This window comes from Benincasa hispida, chromosome 2, assembly GCF_027475165.1.
Source record: "Benincasa hispida cultivar pf3 chromosome 2, pf3_genome.v1.1, whole genome shotgun sequence".
Classification (NCBI taxonomy): Eukaryota; Viridiplantae; Streptophyta; class Magnoliopsida; order Cucurbitales; family Cucurbitaceae; genus Benincasa; species Benincasa hispida.
The window spans coordinates 26,816,909-26,843,650 of record NC_143479.1 but is presented as its reverse complement, the minus strand read 5'-3'; the positions used below and the strand labels follow the sequence as shown (position 1 = coordinate 26,843,650).

The 26,742-nt window shown below is 34.6% G+C and overlaps 1 pseudogene; it reads right to left on the bottom strand.

The window, feature by feature from the left end:
• Window positions 1-5,280: 5,280 nt before the first annotated feature.
• Window positions 5,281-12,365, bottom strand: LOC150037776 (uncharacterized; annotated as a pseudogene).
• Between the last annotated feature and the right edge of the window lie 14,377 nt (window positions 12,366-26,742).

Below are 26,742 nucleotides of genomic sequence, written 5' to 3'. Positions count from 1 at the left end.
AGATTCGTCTCCTCGCATCTTTTCAGTATCTTCTCCAGGTTGGCCAGACAGACTTCGTAGGTGTACCCTGATGATGGGAAATTGGAAGTTAACTTTACTCGACAACCAACTTCCCTTAGACGTGGTATGTAATGCATGTTCCTAAGATATGTATTGATAGTCATACGTCGATGGTCATGCGTTGGAATGAAAATTGCGTTAACGAATGTATGCGATGACCATGGGTCCTACCACAAGTTTTCTTGTGTTGACGTCAAGTATAACATAAACACAAATTTCTCAGGTAATCCGAGGTCGAACACAGGGACTTGTAACTATATGTTTGCAGTGATTGTGCATGCGACAGTTGAATAAAAGAATGGAGGGGATATTACTAAGTTAATCTTGCTTCTACTCCTATCTAACAGACAACACAATGAGAATATGCATGAAAGGTAGAGATGCGACAAACCTTGACATGGAATAAAGGTATGGGAAAATAGATAAAATGCAGAGATGAATTCATTGCAATACTTAAGAGTGACAATAAGGACAACCCTAGTCAACGCAAACTAATGCGATCATGCAACACTCATACAATAGTAAACCACATCTCGTTGCGAATGCTACGGCTTCTAATGCTAGAACGCATACGATATATGTGCAGAGGTGTCTATAGGGCCTACACATAAGCCTTTAATTCTTGTCTATGCGATGATACACAAACAAGGCAACCATATATCATCATTCATATTCCTAGGGTGCATGTGATGCAGTGTTGACAAACAAATCTTATCTCTAAGTCCCTCTGCTTATGCCGATCTAATCTCGCTCTCTCGAGTCTAGATTCTAACCTAGTTCTCTCCAATCATTAGGTTCTTTCTTTAGACTCTCTCTCGAGTAGCTCTAAAGGGGTGTTGGGCACAACATAAAACAAGACAAATGCATGAACTTGGTTGACGCAAGGTTGTTACTATCCCTTGTGAACAACGCATACCTTGCTTAATGCGTCCAACCACTTACCCTCCTAGGCAGTTGATTGTTGCTGACTTTACTCATAGACAAGCAATGCGTTAGCCTATAGACAGGCGTTGTAGCAGCTTCATACTGAGCAAATAAGGTTACTCACACACTCGCGCAACGCACACCTCTCGGTGGGTTGCTACATGCTTCATATTCCTAATCCACATGACTAAGTATGCATTACCCAAGCAATCCCACTAAGTGTTGCAATGAAAGTAAAAATGCTAAGCAAGAAGATGGAAATGGAGTCAAAGGAACAGGGAAATGCATTGAAAACAAATTGTATTAATTCCTTAATTCAAAATGTCATACAATACAATATAGGAAAAGAAAGGAAAAAGAAATGACTGGCTGGAAACAAAACTTTACTTCCAGCAGATGTGCATCAAGGCTGCCAATGGTGCCATGGATGGGGGGAGGAGCTGACTCTCTCAAGATCTAACTCTGGTCGAAGGCTCCGATCGTCACTCGAAATGGATGAAAGAGAAGAAGAACTCTCAGTCGTCTTCTCACGCATTTTGTCTGGATCGCGGGGAAAATCCCCGGTTGAGGGATAATCTCCGGATGATTGAATTTCAACTCATCAGCATCTATTTATAGAGCTTGGGTCGCCGACAGCATTAATTGGATTGCTCTGAGTCTGACATTCAGCCCGTTAGTCCTTTTATGAACCTCTGCCACTAAGGCGTGGTAGGTGAAATGTCAACATCATATTTTGGATTTTCTCGAGGTAGATGCGTTCATTCCATCTACCTTGCGTTGATCCCATTAGTTTGCATTGTCGCGCAGCCCCAATCATTCCATGACCACATTCGCTTAATACCGCAACTCTACACGATGATCGCAATCGCTCGACGAGTGCAACTCCCATGCGATAGACGCATACGACTGATTACCGCAAAATCCATTGTGTTGATCGATGTGTTTGCCTTTACGATGGAGTGTTTCTTCGCATGCGGTTGTTTATGTGGTGGTCTGGTTTCGCGTTTTCGTTCATTTTCTGCATTAGACAAAGATAGAACATTAAACGCATAATTAATGCAAAATAACGGGTTAGTTGAGATTCGACATGCTGATCGACGCAAGCTCATATTTGTGTGAATTCCTATTATGATCAACGTATATTCTGCCTAACAACCTTCATAATTCTAAGTAAAAGGCCTAAGATGACATGCATTTTTGCATGTCATCACACCCCCAAACTTAAAATCATGCTTGTCCTCAAGCATGCGTTATACTCAAGAAATTCTAACTCACCTTCATGCTTTCCTTTGCGATGACCAACTTCTCATAATATAATTTACACACACCTTTGACCATCATCGCAATGCTCTCCTCCACTTGGTTGCTTCTTCAAAAAGATCTTGTCTAAGTTAAATCTGACAAGCCTTTGCTCAAAAAATTTTTTATTCATTCACCATAATTTTGTGTTTAGCTTTTTGAGATTGTGTTCATTCAAAAATACTTCAAAATTTTGCAATGACTTATTCGAATGCGGTGTTGAACCTAGTTACGCCCTTCATTTTTGCTTACCCACACGTGTGTCATGCGGGCATCCAACTTCGATTGCGTTTCATATTCAACTAACTCTTGTTTTGGCTTGCGCCGGACAGAGGAGTTGTGCTAATGCGCTGATCCTGGCGACTTGCCTTCGTTTTGGCTTGCCCTCACCTGTGTCATGCGGACATCCAACTTTGAGCAAGTGCCTTTCACAACTTAATTCTTATCAACAAGGGTTTCTCTATTGCGTTGATAGTGGAGTTATTATTCTCAAAAGTTCACTTCAACTTTTTTTTTTTAAACAAATGATCGCAATATAATGAATGCAATTATTCAAGACCGCTGCCACCCTCAAACTTAGAGGTTGGCAGCATTCTCTCCACAAAGCTAAAAATAAAATTACAAGAATGCGATAATAAACGTTTGAACAAAGATTTCCACAAAATCAAACTTAAGACTTTCGAACTTTGAAGAGGCTAATAAAAGTAAAGAATGTCTTGCGTTGATTAGTTAGAAAATGCGGTGAACTATACGTACCATCATAGAAACATCGCAAAACAACGCAATCGGGAAAAAGAGAATTTCAAAAGGATAAGGCATACAAGATAACAAGAAAAGACCTTAGGCGAAACAATGCATGCGCTCATGCATTGGAATCTACGCGATTGAAGCCATGCGTTGAAAGGTGAGAGGAATTCTTCTGTTGAACTACGAACCGAGGAGACTTATTGTTGCACCTACAAGAGCAAACGTACCACAGCTAAGGAAGCAACCATATATCCAAAATAACAATGAAAATAAAATAAAATAAATAATCTATACTAAGAAAGCAAGTTAAAGATAAAGTAGAAGACGTCCCTGGAAAAGTAGGAGTGTTCTCACTGCAAGTTAAAATAAATAATCTTCCATGCAGGAGATGAATCTCAACTGCTTGGGTCAAGTTGCCCTAACCATTGGAACTTTCGGTGGTTGTGGGCACACGCGGCCATCATGTGCTTAGAATTACCTTCAGCTCTTTTGCGACTGATGGCCCTTCTACATTAAGATCAACATTGGCTTTCAGCGCATCGTCTACACTTCTATATTGTTTGCAACCTGGTCGCACAAGTTACAATACACCCAAGATAAAAAGTTTGCTCACAGAGACACAAAACTTAACAAACATTTAGTTGCCAAGTCCCCAGCAACGGCGCCAAAAACTTGATGAAGGGAAATTGGAAGTCAAATTTACTCGACAACCAACTTCCCTTGGACGCGGTATGCGATGCATGTTCCTAAGATATGCGTTGATAGTCATGCGTCGATGGTCATGCATTGGAATGAAAATTGCGTTAACGAATGTATGCGATAACCATGCGGCCTGCCACAAGTTTTCTTGTGTTCACACTAAGTATAATATGAATGCAAGTTTCTCGGGTAATCCGAGATCGAACACAGGGACTTGTAACTATATGTTTGTGGTGATTGTGCATGCGACGGTTGAATAAAATAATGGAGGGGATATTACTAAGTTAATTTTGCTCCTAGTCCTATCTAACAGACAACACAATGAGAATATGCATGAAAGGTAGAGATGCGACAAACCTTGACATGGAATAAATGTATGGAAAAATAGATAAAATGCGGAGATGAATTCATTGCAATACTTAAGAGTGACTACAAGGGCAACCCTAGTCACGCAAACTAATGCGATCATGCAACACTCATACAATAGTAAACCACCTATCGGTGCGAATGCTATGGCTTCTAATGCTAGAATGCATGTGAGGTATGTGTAGAGGTGTCTATAAGGCCTAACATAAGCCTCTAATTCTTGTCTATGCATATCATCATTCCTAGGGTGCATGCAATGCAGTGTTGACAAACGGAGCTTATCTCTAAGTCCCTATCTCTTGCTTATGCCGATCTAATCTCGCTCAGATTCTAACCTAGCTCTCTCGAGTTATTAGGTTCTTTCTTTAGACTCTCTTTCGAGTAGCTTTAAAGAGGTGTTGGGCACAACATAAAACAAGACAAACGCATAAACTTGGTTGACGCAAGGTTGTTACTATCCCTAGTGAACAACGCATACCTTGCTTAATGTGTCCAACCACTTACCCTCCCGGGCAGTTGTTATTGCTGAATTTACTCATAGACAAGCAATGCATTAGCCTATAAACAAGTGTTACAGTAGCTTCACACTGAGCAAATAAAGTTACTCACATAGTCGCGCAACGCACACCTCTTGGTGAGTTGCTACATGCTTCATATTCCTAATCCACATGACTAAGTATACAATACACAAGCAATCCCACTGAGTGTTGCAATGAAAGTAAAGAAGCTAAGCAAGAAGATAGAGATGGAGTCAAAGGAACAGAGAAATGCATTGAAAACAGATTGTATTAATTCCTTAATTAAAAATGTCATACAATACAATATAGGAAAAGAAAGGAAAAAGAAATGATCGGCTGGAAGCAAAACTTTGGTCTTGTTTAAGCAAAACTTCAGTGCATACTTGACACATTTTCTTCACAAAATCTGCACACTTTTTTTTTACCACCATGTCATCTTCAAAATTATAGGACTTTTCCCATGCCATCTTCATGCCATCTCTTTTTGACTCATTGAACTAACATTATATAAAACTTTGGTCTCAAAATTAATTTTCGGTTCTTGTGAATTTGCTAGTTTTTGAAGATGTAGTGTGAATGCCTCTTGAATCTTCTTTGTCTTGCTTCTTGTAATTGGTCCTTTAGGTACATGCAATGGTTCAATGGTTGAATTCATATCATCCCCCCTTTATTTAAAAGGATTTGTCATCAAATCAAGGTCTTCATTCCCTACATCAAAAGGAGTCAAATTAGCCACATTGAAAGTAGAACTTACGTTGTACTCACCTCGAAGATCCAATTTGTAGGCATTATCATTGATCCGCTCTATCACTTGAAAAGGACCATCTCCTCTTGGTTGAAGTTTAGACATCCTTTTAGCTGGAAACCTTTCCTTTCATAGATGTACCCAAACCCAATCACCAAGTTTAAAAATCATTTTCTTTCTCCCTTGGTTCTTGCTATTGACAAGCTTTTGATTCTTCTTTTCAATCCTTTCTTTGACTTCTTTATGCAAATTTTTTATGTATTCTGCTCTTGAAACAGCTGCATCACTAGTAAACATATTAGATGGCAAGGGTGACAAATCTAACGGAGTTAATGGATTAAATCCATATACAACCTCAAAAGGTGAACAATGAGTGGTGCTATGTATTGCTCTATTGTAAGCAAACTCTACAAAAGGTAGAGTATCCTCCCAAGACTTGAGATTTTTAGACATTAATGACCTAAGCAAAGTTCCCAATGTTCTATTAACCACTTCATTTTGCCCATCGGTTTGTGGGTGACAAGTTGTTGAAAACAAAATCTTTATTCCCAACTTACCCCACAAAACTTTCAAAAAATGACTTTAAAATTTTGCATCTCTATCACTAACAATGGTCCTAGGAATTCCATGCAACCTAACCACTTCCCTAAACAAAAGATTAGCAATGTTAGTAGCATCATCTGTTTTATTACATGGTATGAAATGTGCCATTTTACTAAACCTATCAACTACCATAAAAATGCTATCATGATGTCTCCTAGTATTTGGTAGTCATAAAACAAAATCCATGCTAATGTTAACCCAAGGTTCACTAGAAACATCTAAAGGTGTGTAAAGACCATGTGGTTGTGTCTTAGACTTAGCCTCCTTACATTTGAAACATTGTTTGCACACTTTATTCACATCCTTTCTCATTTTTAACCAATAAAAATGTTCAGCCAACATGTTATATGTTTTAAATTCCCCAAAATGCCCCATTAATTCTCCCCCATGAGCTTCCTTCACAAGCAACTCTCGAATGGAACACTTAGGGTTACAAAGTTTTCTTTTCCTAAAAAGCATTTCATCAAACACAATATAATCATGCACGTTTTTCCCTTCTAAACATTGAATATACACATCATGAAATTCAGATGTCTCTACTTTGCACAAATCAATCATGTGTTTAAAACCAAGAATTTTTGCACTAAGGGAAGAAAACAATGCATGTCTTCTTGATAATGCATCAGCCACCACATTATCCTTACCTTTCTTGTAATGAATGACATATGGAAATGTCTCAATGAACTCTACCCATTTAGCATGCCTCTTGTTCAACTTTGTTTGGCTTTTGAGGTGCTTCAAGCTTTCATGATCCGTGTGGATGAAAAACTCTTTTGGCCACAAGTAATGTTGCCAAACTTGCAAAGCCCTTACAAGTGCATGTAATCCCTTATCATATGTGGGGTAGCTAAGTTGTGCTCCATTTAGCTTCTCACTAAAGAACATGATTGGCCTCTTTTCTTGCATCAAAACACTCCAATCTCTATCCCACTTGCATCACATTCAATTTCAAAAGATTGGTCAAAGTTAGGTAAAGCAAGACAAGGTGCATTAGTCAATTTATCTTGCAATTCATTGAATGCATTTTCTTGCTTTTCTTTCCATTCAAATTTCACATTCTTTTTAATAAGTTCATTCAATGGTGAGGCTATGCTACTGAAATTCTTAATAAACCTTCTTTAAAAACTAGCCAAACCATGAAGAGATCTCACCTCGGTTGCATTGGTGGGTGTTGGCCACTCTCGAATAACCTTGACTTTTTCTTCATCAACTTTCACTCCATCCTTTCCAACAACGAATCCTAAGAAATTTACTTGGTCTAGACAAAAGCTACACTTTTTGAAATTAACATAAAACTTTTCTTCTCTAAGTTTAAGCAAAATTGTCTTGACATGCAACATATGTTCATTCAAATTTTTAGAGTAAACAAGAATATCATCAAAATATACTACAACAAATTTTCCAATGTATTCTCTCAAAACATGAGTCATTAGCCTCATAAAAGTACTTGGTGCATTGGTAAGACCAAATGGCATAACAAGCTACTCATAAAGACCAAATTTTGTTTTGAAAGCTATTTTCCACTCATCTCCCACATGCATTCGAATTTGATGGTAACCATTTTTAAGATCAATTTTTGAAAACAATTTTGCACCATGTAATTCATCTAGCATGTCAACCAATCTAGGAATAGGATGTTGATACTTTATCGTTATTTTGTTGATGGCTCGACAATCAACACACATCCTCCATGTTTCATCTTTCTTGGGAACTAAAATGACTTGAACCGAACAAGGACGCATGCTTTCTCGAACATAACCTTTATCCATGAGTTCTTCCACTTGCTTTTGAATTTCCTTGGCCTCGATTGGATTAGTCCTGTATACCGCCATATTTGGAAGCGTTGTCCCGGGTATGAAGTCAATTTTGTGCTCAATTCCTCTTAAAGGAGGTAGACCCATAGGTGCATCTTCATGTGGAAACATGTCATTAAATTCCTGCAAAAAATATTTAAAAGCACTAGGCAAACCATCATTAGAGTTAGGTTCAGTTACTAAACACATTCCTTTGCACATAAGTACAAAGTTTGGTGCTTCGAATGAAAACATATTCCTCTCTTCCCCCTTTCCATAACCAAACTCACACTCTTTCTTTTTTTTCCTCAAAATCACTATTTTTTCTCTCTTGGTTTTCACTCACCTTTTACCCCTCAATTTTCTCTTTTTTTTTCGTTCTTCTCCTTTAACTTACTTTCTTCTCTCCTCTCTTGATCCTCAAATTCTTTTTTTTTTCTTTTCTAATTTCACTTGATCGCATTACACTTCATATGGAGATAATGGAAGCAAAGTAAACCTTTTCCCATTCAAATTAAATGTGTACTTGTTCAGCAAACCATCATATGTGACTTCTCTATCATATTGCCAAGGTCGGCCCAATATCATATCACCCGCATGCATAGGTACTACATCGCAAAGAACTTCATCCTTATATCTTCCCAAAGTAAAAGAAATAAGAACTTGGGAGTTTACCTTCAATTCTCCTTTGTTTGTTAACCATTGAAGTTTATATGGTTTTGGATGTGGACGAGTAGTAAGCTGAAGTCTTTTTACAAGAAAACTACTTACTACATTTGTGCAACTTCCACTATCAATCACCAAGCTACATGGGGTTCCTTCAATCAAGCACCTTGTATGAAATAAGTTCTCCCTTTGATCTTCAACTTTCTCCTCCTTAATTTGCACATTAAGTACTCTTCTTGCAACTAAGGATATGGAGTTACCTTCTTCAATGTACTCATCAACAAAGGCTTCAGATTCTTCATCAAGGCTGCCACCTTGTTCATCACATTCATCTTCTAAATCAATAATTCTATTTCTTATGACCATGACTTTTTTATTGACACAATCTTTGCTCATGTGCCTAAATCCTTTGCACTTCTAACATTGAATGGAACTAGATTTCTCTCTTTCCTCCTTTGAAGCTTCATTCTTTTTAGTATAGGTGCTACCGGCTTCCACTTTTTTAGGAGCCACAAACTTCCCTTTTGCTTCACCCCTATTCACAAAACCATCCTTGTTCCAAACATTAGAATTTGAAAAGATATTAGCTTTAGAATTATACCTCTTGGAATGTTCCTTTTCCTCTCAATTGTACTTCAATTTTGATTGCATAATGATACATATCTTCCAAGTATAGTTGAGGATATCTATCAATGATATGAGCAATTTCTCGATTTAAACCTCCAAGGAATCTAGACATGGTGTCTTCTTCTTCTTCTTGAATATTTGCTCTTTCTATCAAAGTTTCCATCTCTTGATAATATCCAGCTATACTTTTTGTTCCCTGCCTCAAAACTTGCAATTTAGTTCTCAAATCTCTTTCATAATGTTTTGCAATATACCTCTTTCTCATGGCTTCTTTAAGTTCTTCCCAAGTTTCAATGGGATCCTCCTCTTTCCTCCTTCTCTCAGATTTGAGATGTTGATACCAATTTTCCGCATGGTTAGTGAACTCGGCAATGGCAAGTCTCATCTTCTTATTCTCACTGAATGTGTTGCAATCAAACACATGTTCTATCTTCCTTTCCCATTCCAAGTATGCCTCCCATCCGACATTCCACAAAATGGTGGAATTTTGAGCTTGACTCCACTATCTTTATCTTCATGGATTCTTTCTCCTCATCTAAGGTGCAAATTATTTCTTCCTCTTCCTCTCATGTTTCCTCTTCCTCCAATTTGTATTTCTTGTTCAACAAAGTCAATTACTCCCTCGTCTTCTTGTAAGACTCTTTGTTGTTGTGCCCTTCTTTCTTGCCTATCTTCCCTCATCATTTCCATCATGCCTTAAATGGCTTGAAGAATAGCCATATTAGTATCTTGTACTTGTGGTACTCCTTCACCCCATGACATTTTAAAGTTAGTAATAAAAGGACCTCACCACACTTCTCACCAATTTCACTCAAGAACACTCGTGTTTATCACTCAAGGGTAGGCTTTTGGTACTAGGTCAAAGATGTAAGAGTTGGCTTATATTTTTTGTGCAATCTCACTAAAAGTTTGATAAAAAGAAAAAAAAAACCAATTCAAAATTATCAACTCTCACAAACTAAGACTAGAGTAACTAAACTTAGGCTAAAAATAAAATAAATTTGGATTTTTTTTCTCAAATGAATTACAAGAAACTTTCATGTGCTTTAGATCTTTGATTTCTTTTCTTCTTCTTCTTTTTTTTTTTTTTTTTTTGCTGACTTTTTTTTTCTTTAAGATCTAAGCTGATTTGAAGAAGTTTTGAAGAAAAGGTGTAGTATGTCTTGTTATAAGATGTAAGCAATTGCTATGAAAAAAAAAAGTGAAATAAAATAAGTTGAAACAAAGTAAAGATAACACCTCTAAAGTCGGCCAAGAACGATGAACGAATGCTCTGATACCAAATGGTAAGCGTCTGCGATGCTTGTTGGATGCAAAGCTAGAGGTCCTTCTAGGATCCTTGCAAACACTCACAAAAAAAGCTACTTAGATCAAACTTAGAATCTATGATGGTCACTCTTAGATCCTAAGACAACTCACTCCAGAATTAGTTTGATCAAGACTAATCCAATGAATTGATTTAAATATCAAATCTAAAGCAAGATTTGAAAGAAAAAGACAACACCAAAGGTTTGAATAAGCACAAGCTTTTCACTATTGATAATTTGAGTTTTGAAGAACATTACAAGCTATTTTATAGGCCAAATGGTCATGGATGCAAGAAACTCAAAAGTAATTCAAATACAATTAATTGCAAATTGTAGAAAATAACACCTAGAAACTTGAAACTTAATTGCATACTAAATTATAAGTCCAAATGCAAAACTAGGAATGTAGAAAGTCTTCAAATTGCCTTACATATCTCTTCTAGAAGGTGGCAAAGTAGATATGCACGTTTGACAAGGTTTGACATCACATTTCCCCATGCAGTACACACTTGACAACATTTTCTTTACAAAATTTGCACACTTTTCTTTACCCCCGTGTCATCTTCCAAATTATAGGACTTTTCCCATGCCATCTTCATGTCATTCTCTTCTTGACTCATTGAACTAACATTATGTAAAACTTTGGTCTCAAAATTATTTGTCGGTTCTTGTGAATTTGCTAGTTTTTGAAGATGTAATGTGAATGCCTTTTGAATCTTCTTTGCCTTGCTTCTTGTAATTGGTCCTTTAGGTACATGTAATGGATAGTTGAAGTCATATCATCTCCCTCCATAGTTTTTCCACTCCGCAATGTCATGACTTAACATTGCTCTTTACCTGATCCCCCCGGGTTGCGTTGGAGTTTTGTTGAACTCGGCAGGGTCCCTTACGATCTGTTCTTTAACTCACTCGCAATCTGGCCCATCTGTAATTCTAGATTGCGGATGGACGTCGCCTAGCTTTGAAGCACAATTTCGTTTTTCTCTATATACTGCTTCAACAAGCTTTCTAAGGAAGAAGATTACGGCAGTTGTGAGCTACTGGCTTGACTGCTTGTCTGACCATTATTTCGTGGGAAAAATCTAGGCGGCCCTTCTTTTTGCGCCACAGATTGGAAATTCTGCTGTTGATTCTTCCATGTAGAGTTGGGGTAGTTTCTCCACCCGAGGTTATAGGTGTTAGAAAATGGATTATTTTTCACAAAGTAAATAGACTGTGAGTTCTGTGGGCATTCTTCCATTGCGTGTCCGTCATCGCAAGTCGCGCACCTTGCGGTATTCTGATTAATTGTGTTTACTTGCCCATTCTGCGGTGTTGGGTTGTTGATCGAAATTCCTTGAATTAGATTCATCATTGCGGTCATCTGATCTTGTAGTGAAGCAATAGCACCATTGTTTGCATCGTGATCCTTTATTCTCTGTCTCTGATCGCTCTCTCTCCAATCCTCATGATTTTTAGAGATGCGATCCAAGATGTTCTTAGCCTCGTCATACATTTTGTCTAGCAGACCACCAGCGGCTGCCGCATTGGCAGTGGTCTGCGAAGCGGGATTTAAACCGTGATAAAAGATTTCCATTTGAAGAAAATTTGGTAATCCGTTGTATGGATAGTCCCTGAGCAATCTCTTAAACCTCGCCCAGGCATCGCTAAGTGATTCGTCCATGTCTTGTTCAAAATTGGTGATTAGTTTCCTTCGTCGAGCATTCTCAGTAGGTGGAAAATATTTCTTCATAAACTTCTCTAGTACCTGTTCCCATGAAGTGATCTCTCCCGGCTCGAGGGAATACGCCCATTTTCTTGCCTGATCACACAGAGAAAATGGAAACAGAGTTAGTCGAACTTCTTCGATAGAGATGTTTAGGAACACAAAAATATTGCAAATTTCTATAAAGTTATGGAGGTGGGCATGCAGGTCTTCACCACGCCGTCCTCCGAATTGTCCTGCAGTCTGTATTATCTGCAGCATCACCGATTTCATTTCGATTTGGCTTCCATCAAAGGCAGGCCTCATGATTCCTGGAGAGAAATCATAGAGGTTTGGCGTTGCATAGTCCCTAATGGACCTATTACGATCGTTTTTCAAGAGGATTGGATTCACCATGATGTTGTTTTCGTTTGGTGCTTCGTTTCCAGGCTACTCCGCCATATCATCTTTATCTCGTTGTTGTGGTTGGCGACTGTTTCTTAGTCTTCATCTGAACATCCTCTCAATCTTCAGATCGTAATTCGCCAGAGATTGAGAGCTGTAAAGAAATCAGAAAATTACTGTTAACACACTGATGTGCCGAAGTCCTCGGCAACGGCGCCAAAAACTTGATGCGTTATGTATGAGGTGAAAATATGGAATGAAATGCGGTGATGGAATTGCATTGAGCAACAAGTTTTCTCAGTGGAATCCAAGTATAAACCCCACTGAGTTTCCTGGTAAGTACAGGGTCGAACTCAGGGACTTGGGAAAATAATATGCAGTGATAATTTTTCACGAAGACTTTGCAGTAACCGGTAACTCAAATATTTGTTTGGTGTTGTTGGTTGTGGTAATGAAATAAATAAGTGCGGCGGTTTGAGAAAAGTTTGATTATGCAATGGATGCACTGAGTATATGCGGTGATAATTTTTCACGAAGACTTTGCAGTAACCGGTAACTCAAATGGTTGTTTGGTGTTGTTGGTTGTGGTAATGAAATAAATAAGTGCGGCGGTTTGAGAAAAGTTTGATTATGCAATGGATGCACTGAGTATATGCGGTGATAATTTTTCACGAAGACTTTGTAGTAACCGGTAACTCAAATGGTTGTTTGGTGTTGTTGGTTGTGGTAATGAAATAAATAAATACGGCGGTTTGAGAAAAGTTTGATTATGCGATGGATGCACTGAGTATACGGATGAACGAGTTGAGAAGGTCTTTAACTAGCGTTACCTGGGAATGCGTCAGACTATGCGATCATGCTACACTCATACAACAAAAAATCATTTTCCAATGCAAATGCGGTGCTTCTAAGTCTAGGACGCATGTGTTCAATGCAAAAGTGTCCATAGAGATTATTCCTAAGTATCTACTCTTTTCCTATGTGATGATGCAAGATGCACATAAAAACAAGATGACAGCACACAATCATATCCTATCTCTAGGATGCATATGATGCGTTAATAGCAAATAATGCTTATTCCTGAGCTCCTATCTCTTGATTATGCATTCTAATCTGACTCTCCCGAGCCTAGATTCTAACCTGACTTTTTCAAGCCTAGATCTTGTCCTTAGACTACCCTCCCGAGTATCTCTAATGGACGAATGAAGCATACATAATACAAGATAATCACAGAGAATGAAGATACCCAGTTATTCTAGCTAAGTGCTTCTAAACCCATTCAACAGATTTAGCTACTCATGCGTAATAAACAGAGAATGAACAGATATAAAATAGTAAATTCCATTTCTATAAATGAGCTTGAGTACAAAATAACAATGGAAGATAAGGATTGAGAGCCTGGTAGCAATCCCTTGCTTCCCAAGGCTTTTACACTGTCAACTCTATTCGGTTCAAAAGATATTCCTGCTTCCACAGGAACTGACCCTCTCTCTCATCTTGAAGCTTCCGGCACTCTCCCAAGTTTACCGGAACGATCTATAGGCACAATCTCCTTCTCTCGCTTTCGCCTTAAAATAAAAGAAAATCTAAGAACAAGGCTAAACTATCTAAGGAAAAATTCTCCAACTCTTCGAACTTGTTGAACCCCTTTTCTGAAGGTTGCCTTCGATATTTATAGAGCCTTCGGGGTGAAAGATGGCTTCTCTCTTATAATTACACAGATGGGATGGCTTTAATTCTCTGACTGATGCGCCGAATATTTGTCACCAAAAAGCTGAGTGTACTTGTTATCGTTAGCGGCTTGTCAACTTAATTCGGATTCGACTGTCATCAGCTTTCTGTCCCATCGTGATTAATTATGCCTTTCACCCAGATGCGCCCACCAAGTTGCGCTGGCTCTATGTGGCAATCCTTCTTGAACAGATGTTTGCGAGCACAAATCACCGCAAAGCCTTGCGGTATGCTACACTCAACCGTTGATTTCTTGTGATCGCACTTTTCACCTTGTGTCAACGCATATTCTACATAAAAATACAAAAATTAGCTATTTCTATGTGATGAACGTGCGACCGCAATGTTATGAACTTAATGTTTTTTGGATGCAATCTAACATATTTTATAAACGGAAACCTTCATTATTTAATAACTTAGCACTGTAATAATGTGCATGTCTGCCCGTTATCACCAAGCACCTCCCACTGAATGTTCTACCTAGGGATTCATTAACTTAGAGAATCCGGGTACTGATTTTATCTAAGTGTGAGTTTAATTTGCTCAAAAAACAACTCTTTGATAATTAAACAAGTTCGAATCAAGTCACACTTTAACAGACTATCGTTGAATTTGCATACATGCATTAAATCTATCTAATTCACCTTTCCAGGTAGGTTCCCAGGTAGGGGTGTTCTGTTTCCGTCACCTTAAATACCCCAGCCTAGACAAAACCCGCCTTAGACAAAAGGTCCCTTATAGATAGATTTGGTACATATTTAATCTTTTATTAATCAATTTAATCCTATTAAACCGATTAAAAGATTAAACTTACGTTTCTAATCTCATTAGAATCGTGATCTTAGGTCTATCTCAATCAAATTTTAAAACTCTTTTAAAACCAGATTAAACCTAAGTTTGCATGCATGTCTTTCTTATTGATTTTAGTTTTAATTTCTAATATAACTCGAATAAAAGAAACAACTAAGATCATTCACATTGCTAAGCTAGACTAGGTAATGAACCAAGCATACATGCTTTCATACATCCTTATACTATAACACTTATAATATAAAGATGGTGCATGGATATGCTTAATGCATACATATATTATAACTCTTATATTACATGATGCATGAGCATGCTTTAAAGTAATTTAGTTATGCAAGCTACTATATCATAACTCTTACAATATAGAGATGATGCATGACAAATGTATAACCTATGGTGGATTTTAAAAAACTATATGGCATACTGTATGACATATAAAAATAAACATACATCACATGTACATTCATCAAGAATCAATGGACTGGGATGATTAGCCCCAAAAATCAGAAAAATTAAAACTATCTATTACAAAAAAAAAAAAAAATGAGCCAACCGGTTCAAATAGGTGAACTGGGTCTTCAATTGTTCAGGTGAAGCATCGTTCCTTTGATCATATAGCAGCTCCTTGTGATCATCTAATGACGCTGAATGAGAGTAAACGAATGTTTAGCATGGATCTTGTGCCTATGACAATGCGATGAAACATGAAGGCCATTCGATCGTGCAGCACACATCGTGTAACACATGCCTAAACGATCAAGTAGACGACAACTATACGGTGAAGCATGATCGTCTAAACAATCGCAAAGCAAGCATCAAGTATCGTATACCAAGTGATCGAGTAGCCAATGATTATGCGATGAAGCATGCTGGCTGACTCAATCGTTTAGTGCGCGCGCCTACCATGCTACGAGTATTAAAACCTCAACGATTGTTTACCTCAGCGTCTATACGATCGAGTAGCCAACACAACACGACTGAGTAAACACTTTACCCGATCGCTCAACATCAGCCATGTGATCGTTTAGCAAATACTATATGATCGGGTAGAACTTTTCTACACGATCGCGTAGCCAAATCTAAACGATCGTTTAGCCTGGGCTACACCACGCAACCAACTCTTGGTCTTCTTCCACGATGAGAACGACATCTTCATGTGCTGAAGCTTCTTCATGAACGACTCTCACAAACTCAAACACTTTGAATACAGACTCGGTAGCATTATCATTATGCTCAAAAACACAGGGACCCTTACAAATGTACTTGAAAAATAAAGAAATCTTTAACAAATAGAGGCAACCATCCTGAAACATCCATTGATTCACATCCATAACTACATCTAACATTTAAACGTATTACAGACTACATAAAATCCACCAAGACCGTAAATGTAATTTGATGCATCAATGGAATTTGGACTATCAGAACAACCTGGCTCTGATACCAATTGAAAGAACTTTTATCAAAGAGACCAGTGAGCAGAAGCGAGATCGTTCCAAACCCTATTGTGATAGAACATACACATTTACAATCAAACAGTAATAGTTATGCAAAAACTCTAAATTACAGCATGCTACAAAAAGAAAATATTAAGGATCAAGAGAACTCACCCTTGAAGAACTATTCTTCTCATTCCCTCGATGTAACAGCATGATCGTTCACCAACATGAACGTCACACCTCAACAATCTCTTCAAACAAGAACAAATCTCACTTGTCCCTCGAATAGTAAGAAGATACCACCAGAAGGCTACCTTGGTATTCTCAGTGTGAGAATCCGAGAGTTGTGGGCTCTGTAGGATTTGGTAGAGGGTAGAAGGAATTTGACAGATTGTGTAAACGATCGAGTAAGTGGGAGATGACTATAGTCTATCGTATAGACTGAGTACTCGATCGTTTAGAAAACAAGTGACTATTGTATAGAAAACTCGTTACATGTTCGTGTATGCTCTCAAGCTATCGTTTAGCTAATTCTTTTGATCATATGAATCTCAATCGCTTAATGATCGCATTGTGAAAAATTGAAAACGATTTTCATTTTATCCATCAGTTATCATAACTGATCACAACTTCCCACTAAGTTGGTTATTGGAAGAAAAAACCGTAACCAATTATCCCATAATTGATTTTATTACAAATAAATAATATATTCATAACCTATAGTTTTAATATCACATCTCATGCAATATATAAACCATAGTTCTTTTTCTTCCTTATAGTATTTAATAATAATTCCTCCAATTAATGTATCTAATACATTAATTCAATTATATCTCATATAATTGATGCAATTTAATTATATCATATATAATCCAATTTTCTCTTGTTAATTTGAACACTTCAAACTAACCCAAAAACTAATTCTCAACATGAATCCATTGAGCTACCAAGAGGACCTTATGGACCTATAGCTTGAAGCTCTAATGGTACGTGAATAACTGACTAAACTCTTTAATCACAATATCCACCATCCGTTAACTATCAGGCATTCCACTAAAGACCGATAGCTGCACTCTTCGCGCTACAGATATATTTCCATATCCATTGGATATAACTAATCAATAGTACGATGACCATTTATAAATCGCTCGTAAGTACAGTCGAGTCAATTTACCGTTTTTCCCCTGTAATTACATCTAACTCCTTAAGTACCACTGATTCCTCTAATGAACAATATATCATAGTTCTACTATGAGTAAATCCTTCTCGGGCCAAGAGAATGTGTGGTGCCACATTGTTTAAGTCTCGGAATCAGCCCTTAAAGGAGCAATTTATTTACTTACCCCTAAAACGGGGAATGAGTGAATTTCTTCTTGTGTAGCTGAGTTCCCAGCTCTCCAATCAGACGATTCTCCAAAGTGGTAGATTTGAGTCGGCGACCTGGCCACTCGCACCCATACAAATCAAAGGATCGCCCTCATAGGCAAAAGTTCTCAACTCACTCAGGATTAAGGTCATGTTACCTATGGTCATCCTAGTGAAATGAAAGTCTCTGTCATGAACGACGTTATATAACAAGACTAAATATTTCGTGGTCCAGTCTTATACAAATTTTTTTGTATAAAGCATCATCACTCGTATGTCTAATACATGAATGGTCAGGATCAGACTATTTGTAGCACTTTACAACACTTGTAACACCTACAAAGCGAGCCACACTCATAATGTCAACAGGATAAGGTTTTTCTCCTTTATCCATATACTACAAACCGTTTAGGTTATCATTTAAAGCACGATCCAATTGTATGTCATCACATACATGTTAAGTTACAACGATAACCAGGGATCTTAGTTTATTGGTTTGTGATTAATGCAACTAAAATGTCTCATATTTCATAGACAATAGTGAAGAAAATATCTCATATTATTACATCACAATATGTTTGTTCATACAAGTGTTTACAAACTACTGAACCCTATGAGATTTAGGGCATCAAACCCAACAACAGCTTTTCTAATGATTCGATTTTGTTATCAAACACACAAAAAGTAAAGCAAGGTAATCGATGCTCGTAGCCAAAAAGGTAGTTTACTAACTATTTTAAAAAGAGAAATCATGTCTTTCGACTAGATCCATGACTTATACCCTCTAGATCCCGACTTTAAAGATATTTGGACAACATGTTGTAATTATATTCCATGTAAAGATTTTCACATCTTAGATGGTTTTTTTTGTTTAAGGGAGACATCGTCTGCATACCACACACGTCTTTTAGAGAGTCCATTATTTTAAAGAAGTACATGCGAGAGGCCTTGGTGATCATTTTGGTGGAGATAAAATAATTCTTTCGACTTCATCCTGTTTTTTCTGACCCCAATTGAAAAAAAAGATGTCACTAACTTTGTTAAACCTTGTTTTATTTGTCAAACTTTTAAAGGCTCAACCCAAAACACTGATTTATATACACTTTTGCACGTACCTAAAACTATTTGGGAAGTTCTCTCCGTGGACTTTATTTTAGGTCTTCCTAGGACACAAAGTGGTCATGATTCACTAATTTTAGTGTTTGTTGATCGCTTTAGTAAAATGAACCATTTTTTAACTTGTAAAAAAAACGGTCGATGCTTTAAATATTTGCTAATTTGTTTTTGAAAGAAATAGTTCGTCTTGTTGGCTTTTTCGACCTTAAACTCAAAATTATTGATTTTAATTAATTAATTAATAATTTGATGACAACAAACCTGTTTTTATTTATTAATAATTTGAGTGTTTTGAAGTGTCCATTGGGTAGAGCTTGGAACAACAATTCAAACGAATCACTCAAATTGGAGTTCAACTTAGAATATAGGCAGAAACAAGCTTAACGAAAAAATCTCAAGTTGATGATGTGGCAGAATTTTTCTCATTAAAGTGGACCAATTTAAAAGTGCCACTTGGAGCAATAGAGAAGTGACACATGGTGGACTTTTGATTTTTGAATTGGTTATAAAAAAAATGAATTTAATATTATATAAGTTTGTGTGTAACGACTAGTTTTGGACACATGATGATCATTTGCTTTTTGTTGGGTTTTAAAAGAAATATTTTTAAAAGATATATATTATTATATTAATTTTTTGTTGGTGACTAACGGCTAGTTGACTTTAAAAACTCCACCATTGATTTTTCTTTTCCAAAATCTAATGACCTAAATTAAATGTGGTTTTCAATAATTTTTCTTTTCTATTTAACCTCATCTTCTTTTCTAAATTATAACAACAATTTTTATTATTTTCAATCCTCCATAACTCATTAAGCCACCATTGTTGCTCTCTCTTGAAGCTTCAATTTTCTTCTTTACATCTTCTTGAGAGAGATATTTTATGTTGTTAGGATTGATTCATTGAGTGCTAAATTTTGTAATTCACTCTTTTAGAGAGTTTGTCAAGTGTGCTATTTATTTTTTCAATCTATTGTGAGGGTTGTTCTTGATCCCGAAAAAAGAGTCATTGTAACGGTTTGATTCTCAATCGTGGAAAGGATCAGATTTGTTCTTGCGCCCGGAGAAAGAACATTGTACAGTTCGACTCTAAGCCATGGAAAGAGTTAAGTTCATGATGACATACCTAAGAGGAGTTTAAAAGTGGATGTAGGCCGGTTGTTCAAACCACTATAAAATTTTCAGTGTTAGTTTCTCTATTTCTCTCCTATTTTAATTTTGCAATTAACTTGTTGTTATATTTTATTGCATGAAATTAATTGCAATATTTGTTCCTTAAATTAATTGCTTAATGTTTATTTAGGTTTGTTGAATTGATCTTTACATATCTCATACCAATCTTTTTATTAAAATTAAATTGGGTGCTTAAGAGTGTTAGTTTTAATTTCTTGGCTATCTTGGGTTGAATTTATTTGCATGAACTTATTGTTTATTACTTGTTAACAAAAAAATTTGTTAATATGTTTAATTAGGCCCACATTAGTAAAAAAAATTTAATTAGTTTAAAGAAACTCTATTCACCCTCTCCAGGTTGTCATATCAATCCTACAATTAGTATCAAAGTCGATTACTCTCTTGTTTGTGATAAAAATTTTCATAAATCATTTTAGATTGATGCCTATTGTTTGAGTTTCTTACTCCTTGGTATAAGAGCGGCGGGTAGCTCTTCTACGTGAATTTTTTTTCAAGTATTATTTTGATACCTAAAGCATCTTATTAATATTTTAAAAAATTATTTGAAAAGTTTAATTGCTAGAGCTATGGCAACTTTAGATCATTGTGTTGATAAACCTTCATTTTTGTATGGTAGTAGAAATTATGATGTTTGGAGAAATAGAATGAAAACTTTTATGCTTGGTATGGATTTTAACATTGTATATGTTTGTGAGCATGATTTGTCAAAGTTGCAATTAAATAATGAGTTGCTTACTTTTAATGTCAAAGCTATAAATATCATCATATATTATACATTGGATAGACAAATATGTGAAAAAAATTTAAATTTTGAATATGCATATGATATTTGAAATTTTCTTGATAATATGTATAGCTTAGAAAATTCTCCTTGTAGTACTAATAACTTATTTGATGTGAAGGGGAAGTATAATTCTCATAATCAAGAAAAGTTACATGAAGTGAAAAATGAAAAATATGATCAAACCTCTTTGTGCTTAATGGTTAATTCGGATAAAGATTCTGGTGATGAAAGTAATGAAAATAAGGTAAATCACAAATCCCAACTTATGATGAATCATATGATTCCTTTGAGAGCATGCAATGCGATCTTGAAAAGGTTAGCTCTAAATATTTTAAAATTATCAAAGAGACATAAGGTCTTGATTATTGAGAATAAAAGTTTGATTGATGAAAGTACTTGTTTAAAAAATAGAGCCAATGATATATTGTTGCATGATGAGTGGTGTAACGAGAAAATTTCATTGAAGGACAAAATTGCTCTCCTTGAAAAAGAGAATAATGATCTCAAAAAATTATCTTGTAAAATGAATGTTGGATTGAATGACCTGGGACTGAAAATAAGAAATTTAAATTTTGTAATTTGGAATTAAATGATGAAATTGCTAAGTTGGACAATAAAATTATTGAGTTGGATGTGCATTGCTTAAAGAAAAAGAATTGCTTGTTATTAGAGAGTTTGAACTTGCAAAAGAGTCTTAAGAAATTATCTATAGGTGGAGAAAAACTAGATAAAGGCAAACCTTTTAATGACAAAAAAGGATTAAACTATTTGAATGGAAATTCATCATCTAATTCCAAGACTACGAGTGTACTTAGAATACATTTTCAAGTGTTTAATTTAAAAAATATGTTATTTTGGAAGAAAGTGGAGTGCTTGGTAACCATTCAAAATAGTTTTTTAAATGTATTTTAATCTGTTTTTGTTAAAAAGTGTTAAATAAAAATGAATTTTTTTAAAAAACACTTTTTTCTCAAGTCAGTCCAAGACTCTACTTTTATTAAAGCTACCCCTCGTATGTCCCATTATTCTTTACTCAATGTACCTAAATTTGTTGAATCTAGCTTTGTGCCCAGGCATGAAAAAATTATGTATCTATGAAAATTCAAAATTTGTGCAAAAACACATTCATGCTAGATCCAAATATGTTCATAATGTGAGTTTTGTGAATAAGGATGAAAAAGCTAGGTCATTTCATGAAAAATTAAGGTTGTGCCTAACATTGCCATGGAAAATCTAAATGTGTGCATAATGCTAAATTTGTGACAGACATGTAAATGCTAGAAATATCATGTGAATTCAAAACTTTGTGCCTACATGTCATTATTGTGGAGTTAAAGGTCACATGAGACCAAATTGTTCTAAATCTAAAAAGGATTTCTCGAATATAAATAAAGTACAAAATTTTTGTGTCAAAAAGAAATTTCTGCCTAATGTGACTTGTTATTCTTGTGGCAAAATTGGTCATAAATTTAATACTTGTTATTTACCAAAAATCAATGCTAGTCATGTTGGAACTAATTGGAAATGGGTTCCAAAGTCTCTGCTCAATAACCATGACCCAAGAAATGAGTATCAAAATCTTTTGGTTGAGATTTGTAAGAATATTCAAGAAACAATTATTGCTTGGACTTCAAATGAGAAATTATTTCAAATTGGAGCTCTTAAGACTTGCTTGAATCCAACAAAAGGAAATTGCATATTTGGTAACCTTTATTTTCTTTGAATTATTGAGATAATTATTCCTTTGGTATTTTTATGAAAATTATATCTCTGGAACAGTCTTGAATAATTAGATTTTGATTGTGAAATATATTGATTATTGGTTTTAATGTCATGAGAAATAAATGTATATCTATCTATTTGACATTTGTCTTTATTGCTTAATTTGTGACTTTTTGATCAATTAAATGTTTGTTCTATTCTTGTGTTTTTTTCTTGAAAATTTTAAGCAAAAGGATATTGAGTATTGCAAAAGATTATTGTTTTGATGATTAAGATATGTTGTTCATCTCTTGGTTGAAATATATTAAATTTGTATCAGATACTTTTTGGTATAAGTTATTGCATCTTTCATGGAAAATAAATGCTATGTTTTGATGATTAATTTTCTAATAGTGTTACTTAGATGAAATATGTCTTGTTGAATGAAAAATATTTTGAGTATTTTATTTGTCCTATGTTGAAAAGAATTGATCATCAAGCATATTGTTTTGAAGACTTATAAAATTCTTTTCCATAAGGGAAGTAGTTATTGAATTTATTTACTTTCTTCATCTCCCGTTAGCATGATATGTTGATACCATGCATATATTTACTAGTTAAGAACACGTGCAATGCATATAGTCAAAAATTTTAAGACATAAATTTTGGGGATGAAATTTGAATATTGAATAGAATATTTTTCACGTAACCTTTCTTCCTATTTCGCTTCCTTTGGGCTCTTTTTTATCCCACCCGAAAGTGCCAGACCCGAGTGAACTCACCCTTACGAATCTAAATGGAGTCTCTCTAAAATTGCATTCATGGTCAAATCTTGGTTTATTGAATCATTAATCATCAGGGACATTTTTCATTTATTTTAAATAGTAAACATTTAACATGATTTTACAAAATAATAAAAGAAATAGTAGATAAAACTATATACAATATAAGTTTGAATGAATATACATTTCACTAAATTTAAGAATTAAATAAGTATTTAATTAACAAAAAATTAACAAATTAAACATTTACCAAAAGAATACAATAAAAGGAGCATATACATAACAAGCTTATAAAAAATGAAGAAAAAATAATAGTTGGTTGGGATTTTCAAATTAAGAATAAAATTAAAAAAGATTAAACTACCCTCTACCGAATATTTCCTAAAATTTTCAATTCCTCTCTCCATAATCTCCTAACCCCTAACGAAATTTGTTATATGAATATCTTCCAATAAATCCAACCAAAATAAGCAATTTTTTCCAAGCAAGAAAGAATAAACTAATTACAATGAAGTTGCTAATAATGAAATTTGCTCATGTTTCAATTGTCGATTCAAGCAAAATTTCCCACAAAATTATACACCAATCAAAGGATGGTTCAATACTCTTTTTCTCTAAGTATTTGCATATATGTTATAATTCTTTTTGTCATTTTTATTTATTTATTTATCTTGTGAGTATTGAGTGAAGTGGGGACAGAAAAAATGGTAACCATGTGACTCATACGACAATGACACATTACATCCAAATTATTTCTCATTCAAACTTAATTTGATCCTAATTCTTTCATTTGGTTTTTCTTTTCTCATCCAAAAAAAAAAAAAAATCTCATCCAAATTCTTTTCTTTCTTTTTTTTCCTTTCTCATTCAAACTGAAATCTCATCCTAATTCTTTAATTTCTTTTTTATTTTCTAACAAAAGAGCATCTCCAAGAGCAAATTTTCACTTGAAAAGACTTCTCAAAAACACACTACTAATCTAGTCATAGAGATAGAAAAGAATAATTTTCCATCAATGAGTCTGGTTTTTTAAGGCCTCATCTCGATTAGGTTCAATATTTTCCTCTGAAGAACAAAATTTTTTAATCCTCACTAGTTCTAGAAGAGTTTCTTTGATATAAAAACTTTTCATGGCATCATATTGACATTGCGATCATTGATAAATGATAATGAGATTATCAAATTCTTTATTTTTATAGGTAGATCCCATCCAATATAGTAGAAGAGTTGTGTTTCTATTTTTAGTTGTAGTGAGATGTCGATCTTTTTCCATCCACCTATTCGATGTGCCCCTAAGTAGTTTTTTCCACCAAAGAGTATAAATAATTGTAAGGGTAAGATAGGTATTATTGAGAAACATAAGGGCAAAAAAGGAATGTAAAAATTCTCTCAATTTTGCCTCTTTTAATATAGTATAGATTTACTAATATTTCTTTGCTATTATTTGGTATTATTATGTGTTTTTCACCATTGATGTTTATTTTCAAATATTTGATTTTTTTTTTATTTCAATTGCTTGAATCTTACTTGAATGATATTATGTCCTTGGTAAATATTGATTTTTTCTTAGTAGAAGGAGAATGCTCAAGTTAGATGAGAGTTATACACTTTCATATATGAATTTCATATATTTGATGATGTTGATTCTCCATATTCCTTTATTATTGTATACCTCTTTTATGCATATTATTTATCCTTTTAGGGGGAGTTATTGTCATTGAACTAAAAATTTATTTTAAAAATTTATTCGATATTTCTACTCTCAAGTTAAATTATACGTTAAATATCTTTTGTCCCTTATTAAGGGAAGTGTTTAATTGATTTCAAAAAGGGGAGAATTTGTGAAATTTGGCCTTAAATAAAATTAAGCTTGAACTTGATTAATTCTTTTTTAAGCCTCTTAAATTTAAGATATTGTTTGTTATTTTTTTAGAACGTATCTCGGTATGAAAAGAAATACAAAGTATGTACTTGTGATTTTAAAGGAGGCTTTCATATCTTTGTCTATTTTTCTTAATTATCTTTTTTGGATTGATTCCAAAAAGGGGAGAGGTAGTAAGAAAAATGAAAGTACCTTGTTATTGAAATGTTTATTGTTTTCAAATTAATTGAATTATATATGTGTTGATTGTGATTCTTGTTCATATTCTATACCACACACTCTTTGAATTTCATTTTTCTTGAGTTGTTTGTGGTTTTTGGACCTTAATCTCAAATTAATTCATTTTAGTTAATTAGATAATAAACCTGCTGTTATTTGTTAAAAAATTGGATGGTTTGAAGTGTCTTGTGTAGAGTTTGGAACAATGGTTCTAATACAATTTGAATCACTCAAATCCAAGTTAACGGAAAAAATCCAAAAAAATCCAAACTAATGATGGTGGCATAACTTTTTCACATCAGAGTGAACCAATTGAAATGTGCCACTTGGAGCAATATAAGAATGACATAGGGTGGGTTTTTTTATTTTGGATTGGTTTTAAAAAGAAAATGATTTAAAAAAAATGAATCTAATATTATATAAGTTTGTGTGTAATTGCTAGTTTTGGATATATGGTGGACATGTCCTTTTTGTTGGATTTTGAAAGAAATGGTTTTAACTTTTTGTTGGGTTTTAAAAGATATTAAATTATTTTTTTTGTTTATGTCGAATGGCTAGTTAAGTTTAGAATCTCCACCATTGACTTTTCTTTTTCGTTCAAATCAGATGTGGTTTTCAACAATTTTTCCTCCCTATTTAAACTCATCTTCTTTTCCAAATCATAACAACAATTTTTATTATTTTCAATCCTTCATAACTCATTAAGCCATCATTCTTGCTCTTTCTCTAACTTTCAATTTTCTTATTTTCATCTTTTTCTTGAGAGAGATATTTTATGCCGTGAGAATTGATTCATTGAGTGCTAAATTTTGTAATTCACTCTTTTATAGAGTTTGTCAAGTGTTATTTATTTTTTCAAATTATTGCGAGGGTTGCTCTTGATCCCGAAAAGGGTCGTTGTAACGATTTGATTCTCAATCGTGGAAAGGATTGTATTGTTCGACTCAAAGCAATTAATTCTCTATCCCCTCCTATTTTAATTTTGCAATTAATTTGTTGTTATATTTTATTGCATAAAATTAATTGCAATATTTTTTCCTTAAATTAATTGCTTAATGGTTATTTAGGTTGGTTGGATTGATCTTTTCTTATTATTAAAATTAAATTGGGTGCTTAAGAATGTTAGTTTTAATTTTTCTTTGGCTATTTTGGGTTGAATCAATTTGCATGAATTTATTGTTTATTACTTATTAACAAATTTGTTTAATTGAACTCACATTAGTAAAAAAATTTAATTAGTTAAAAAAAAAACTCTATTCACTCCTCTAGGTTGCCAT